The following is a 6,000-nucleotide window of genomic DNA, read 5'->3' as shown; positions in this document are numbered from 1 at the left end:
GCTTTTGCATCAAATGGCAAACACTGCTTTCATAATAGTACATTTTTGGATATACCATGTAAACACTGTTGTTCTAAAGCTCTTTGGTCTTTCATAGGCTTATATCTACATTTCAATACAATGTTCTACAGTGAAAGTAATCTGCTGAGAGGGGTAACAAGTACACTGTAAACACCAATGCAATGTAGAAACAAAATATTTATTAGGCCAAACATTACTGTTGTATACAGTAGCATACAACAAAACCATAAACATGTAATCCAAAAGTAAATTCTTTAGAATACAGTCAAGAACACAATTGTGTGTGTGGGGTCCCGGGGGGGGCAGTCCAGGAATTGGTAGGGGGGGGGGGCAGTCACCAGTGCTAAGCTACACTTCATCTCTTCTCCGGGCTGGGTCTGGCCACAATACTTCGTCCACATCACAAGATACTTCCCTCGATGTTTGGCAAGAGAAAACGTATCTCCTAGCAGGGCGTATCCAACCTTGGACAGAGGCAACCTCTATGTCCCCCCCTCCATTGCCTGGAGAAGCGGCATGCGGGCATAGTGTTGGCGATCATACACTTTCCAGCGCCAGGCTGAGAAGAATTCCTCTATGGGATTTAGAAAAGGTGAATATGGGGGTAGGTACAAAACTACAAATTGTGGATGGGTGGCAAACCAGTTTTGGACCAGAACAGCCCGGTGAAAACTAACATTGTCCCATAAAACCACAAATCTAGCAGGCTCCTGATCTGGATCAGGGACAAGCATTGTGTAAATTGCATCCAGAAAAGTGAGCATATGGCCGGTGTTGTACGGACCCAGTGTGGCATTGTGATGGAGGACCCCGTTTTGAGTGATGGCAGCACACAGTTATATTACCCCCACGCTGTCCAGGGACATTGGTAATTGCCCTCTGTCCTATTACATTTCTTCCGCGGCACCTGGTTTTGGTGAGGTTGAAGCCAACATCCACATAAATAAATTAATGGCGAATTACATGGGCATCCAGCTCCAATACTCTCTGTAACAGACAAAAGGATATACAGATGAGTAAATATGGTACGTCTGAAGTACTGGAAGTAGTGTTGCATACATACCTCTACAAAGTCATGTCGCATATTCTTGACTCTGTCAGAGTTTCTCTCAAATGGCACCTTGTAAAGTTGTTTCATCGTCACTCGGTGCCGTTGGAGGATGCGTTGTATGGTCGACAGGCTTACAGCATTGATGTTAAATATGGTGTCATTATTCAAGATATGCTCTCTTATCTCGCGAATCCTAATTGCATTGTTGGCCAAAACCATATTTATAATTGCAGTCTCTTGTACATCTGTAAATAAGCGTCCTCGTCCTCCATGATGTCTTTGCCTTTCCACTCTGTACAGAATTCAAACACAGTATGTGTTCAGCATAGGAGCTGTAAACAATGTACAAAAAGTAGTACAGCATGATAACCAACCTCATTCATTCAATGCTGTAAATGGATGGCTTAGAGTTAAATGTTTATGCAAAACTATGCAGTCATACGTATTTTACAGTACATTACTGTAATGCTAAAATAGTCATTAGATAGTTGCATACCTGTTCTCATTTCTGAAGGTTCGAATTATGGATGCCACTGTAAATCGACTCAAGTTGGGCTGGACTCTCAGTCCAGCCTCTCTCATGGTCAAACCGTGGTTGATCACATGATCAACAAGTGTTGCCCTAATCTCATCAGAGATGGCTCTCCTTCCTTCTCTTCTTTGCCCCCGTCCTCTTGTTCCTCTTCCAACTCTTCGTCTATGAATTTGTCCTCGTTGTTGTCCCCTGCCTCTCCCTCCTACTCCTCTTGCTCTCTGTCCATTGTTGGCATCCATTGTTCAAAACAGGTAATCTGACTTTTGACCCATTTATAGGCCTATACTACAGTAAAGCAGTGACTGGTTAGTGATCAGTTAAGCAATTAGTGTTTGCACATGTGAGGAGTGTGTGTGTGTGACCTGGTGAATAAGTGTAGCATTTTGATTGGTTGTGTTTGGAAAAGGAAAGCAAGTCATTTCCTGTTAGATTTGTGTTTTAGGTAGAGAATTGTGTGTAGTGTTTTGAAAAAAGTGTTTTATGCAATTGACAACTGAGTCAAAGGCTGAGAAATAGCTTATGGTTTTGGATATTTGGTGTGTAGTTTTGCACTTTGAGTGAGAGGTTTCAAAAATCGTGTGACATGAAAAGATTTTGTGTGTAAGCAGTTGGAAAGAACTGTAATGACAGTTGATATGTCAGTTTTTGTCTCTAAAGATAAGTGGGTGTAGGGGAAATGAAAAGATCTCAATGGCTCCTAAAATGAACAGAAGCGTATTACTTACATATGAGCTTATTTAATATCTTTGCCTTAAAAGGACATTTCCAAAAATACACCTGGAAAAAGAGAACTTAACTGATAATACCCAGGATATTCTAAGATGGAATGTTTGAGAGTCTCATAATAAAAAGCTATCCCTTATCTCCTAGGCTTCTCTGGTTCCCCCATCCTACACCTTGTACTATGTAAATTCATTCATATAAAAAATCATGTAAATACAAATATTATATTGAAAAAAATATACACATTCTCTAGCTATTCTTGTTATACAGTAATTAGACAATGTGAATTTTGTCAGTTGGCATCCATGTGTTTCAGGATGCTGCTCTGGACATTTTGCTCACTTCAGCATTGTTTTTTGCTAATCATGTCATGACAGTTGTACGCCATGATGTTTTGCTTCTCGTTTATTACATTTTTGTTGTGCCATGCATTTTATTTATAGATTTGGAAGAGGTGCTGGTGCAGGATCTCCGCGCCAGACACAGTATGCTTGAAGATGTTTTTTGTGTTATGTAAATACATTTGTCATTTTAGAAAATTGAAGCTCATTGTTCATTGCTTCTGTTGTACTTAGTGAACATGAAGTTGGGTCCAATTGGTGTTAAACCATTGGAATGTAACATTGTGTAGTTTTACCCGTTTTATTTTATTAATGGTTGATGCTTGTTTGTGTTGATATTAATTGACAATTTCTTATTTTTACCAAACTATTTTATCTAAAAGCTTTGAATTACTGAATGATAGAGTGACATGGGACTTGATCTAAAGACACGCAGTCGAAAACAACCATGTGGAAATCTAACTTCAATGCTACTTCGTTAGTGTCACCATAATGAGATCAATTTGGATTGAGTTTATTTGTCGTTTTGTGTCCTTTTATCTTTTGTGCTGTGGGGTAAAGATGAAGGAAAAAATAAAATGGTGATCGTGATTGTAATCATGGTACAGTACTGCATGGCTTTTTTCTTATGCCATTGAGTCATTCCTACATGCAGGGCCTCTATACATCATGATTTCTGATGATTAGGCTGCTGCTTAGAGTGCCATCTGGCAATGCTCTCTCCGTCCACCCACACAAACACCCACATGGTCAGACATTGTGCATGTCTACAGCAGCAGTGTCTAGTGAGCTCTTGCCAGCAGCCCATACTCTATTGAGGCCTTTCCTTTTAAAGCTTTCCCTTTGTTGTGAATAGTTGGAATATCATGTGATTTGCCAAAGGGCATGCTTTTGTTATTGTGCCTGAAAATCCTCTGGTTCATCATCATCATCTGGTATTAAATGATCTAATGGATTGAGACACCTTTTTACTTGTATGCCAATAATTGTATTGCTGGACTGGATTTTACAATGCACAACTGTTTGTTCAGTGTTTCAACCTCATAAATTCACACCGTCAAAGGGTCAGAATCAATAATTAGGCTACTGTCAATCCATCATTGCCTCAACGCACCCTGTTATGGGACTGCTGTCACATTCGATTATCTGTAGATGTTCCATAATATAGGCTACTAATGTAACAAAGCAGTTGGGAGCTCATAGGCCTAACGTCTCAAGCACACCGACAGTGTGATTGCATTTTATTACGCCAGCTGCGTTGATTGCAGCGGCTATTACAGTGCGTTGTGTGGTATATACATTGGATTTATCGAACTTACACCTTGATCACACCGACAGTGTTATTGCGCAACATGGTAAGAAGCAGCACTTGGATAAGTGTGCAACAAAAGTTCAACATTTCCCTTCTACTACCGTTTCTGTCAAGCCGTCTATGCAAACAGTTTGACGCATACTTTTGATAAATCCAATGTATGCACCACACAGAACGTACTACAACTGCCTCTGCAAGCAATGTTGCAAGGAAACGCAGTGTTCATTGGAAATGAATGTACTTTTGGTGTACCAAAATGCAATGAAGCTGTCTGTGTGATCGAAGCGTTATTCGTTAAACTGTATGCGTAGATGTCTTGACAGAAATGGTAGCGGAAGGTGAATGTTGAACTTTTGTTGCACACGTATCCAGATGATGCTGCGTACCATTTTGCGCATGACACTGTAGGTATGATCGAGGCGTGCTGTTACTTTTACATAGCACACCCACCTGTGCCAAACGCCTTGATCACACCAACAGTGTTTGGCGCAAAATGGTACGCAGCATCATCTGGATATCTGTATAACTTAAGTTCAACAGTCATCTTCTGCTACCATTTCTGTCAAGCCGTCTGTGCATACAGTTTGATAAATCCAACGTTTGCACTACATAGAGCGCACTGCAACTGCCTCTGCAACTCAATCGCAGCGTTCCATTGAAAATGAATGTACCTCTGGTGTACCAAAATGCAATAACCCTATCCGTGTGAACGAGGCGAAACTGGTCCAGACTTCTTGGCGGAAGCTGTAGTTCGCTATAGGCTCACAGTGCATTGAAAATCAAATGGAGGAAAAATGTCCTATCGATTGCAACTGGATTTGTCCATCGCTGCTCTATTATAGCCTAGGGCACATGATAAGAGAAGAACGCACATCCATATACTAGAGTAGACTGGGGTAAACGTGGACTACATCCCCGCGTTAGTCAAAGTGCAGCAGATGACAGTTTGAGGCGGTGCTTTGCTTAGCTTTTATTTTTTAATAGCTAGGGAGGGGGAAATCGCTGAGTCGGGCGTGGCAGTCAGCCAATCTTTCTTATTATCTCTGGGTAAATGAAAGCTGACAGCTAGACTACCTTTCTTGCAGCGTCCAGACAATTTCCGTCGATTTGCTGGGTGTAAAAACGTTGAATTGTGCCTCGATCCTCGCCGAGGAAATATCTTACCGGACGAACTGCACGACAATCCGCTTAAGGACGACAGAAGACAACGCTCATCATCGCGAAATATAGGTAGGCTAATTGATGCTCAGAACAGCCTCATTCAGTACTACTGGCTGAAGTTCAATGAATCGTGTATGCCAGTTTACAACTTTGCATACAGTTATTGCCTGTGAATTTCGTTGCGCCGCTGCCAAGTTTGGGTAAGATATTTCATGGGAGAGACGGTATCCCTCGCCTCGCCCAACTGATCTCAGTTGATTCCATGGTTGGGCAAAACAGGCTACTTTTGAGTGGTAGCCTACTGACACATCCCAATGATGGGTTTCTATATACACTGGATACATCTGCAGCTTCTGTTCCCATGTTTTTCCCCTTTGAAACCTACAGCCTAACCTTTAGACACGCTCCTCTTTAGACTATAGTTAACATGGGGCATGGTTTATAGCCTAGTAGGATAGATAAGCTACTAAGAATATAAGTTGAAAATACTGTTTAAGGTTTACACAGTGTTAAACTGTCACCCTTATGGCTCAATATTGTAGACCAGACAGGTTGGAGACAAGTTTTATAACTGCCTGCAGACAATGTTCGACCTATGGTGAACTCTTGATGCAAGGAGCTCTGTCTAGATGGAAAATGCAATTTTGGTTTATATGATTTTCATTAGCAATGTGACATCCTTGCAAATGACTTTTGACTTTGAATAATAGTTACTTGCCATCTAAATGATTAAAACAGCTGACAAAGCAACACATTGCTCAACACACCGTAACCATAGTTTCACCATTTAAGACATGATGTTTGTCCCTTCTGATATATTTACTTCACTGTGTGCTTATATTTACTTTGGTATGTG

The 6,000-nt window shown here is 40.9% G+C and overlaps 1 protein-coding gene across 2 annotated transcripts in view; it reads left to right on the top strand.

The window, feature by feature from the left end:
- Nucleotides 1–4,719: 4,719 nt before the first annotated feature.
- Nucleotides 4,720–6,000, top strand: part of LOC106572530 (diacylglycerol kinase alpha) — a 52,097-nt gene continuing 50,816 nt past the window's right edge. For both annotated transcript variants that reach the window (XM_014146773.3, XM_014146772.3), the window contains exon 1: nt 4,720–5,213. The gene's annotated coding sequence lies outside the window, so the exon portion shown is untranslated. The remainder of the gene's footprint in view (nt 5,214–6,000) is intronic.

Source organism: Salmo salar, chromosome 15 (assembly GCF_965601325.2).
Source record: "Salmo salar chromosome 15, fSalSal1, whole genome shotgun sequence".
Taxonomy (NCBI): Eukaryota; Metazoa; Chordata; class Actinopteri; order Salmoniformes; family Salmonidae; genus Salmo; species Salmo salar.
This window is presented reverse-complemented; position numbering and strand designations above follow the sequence as displayed.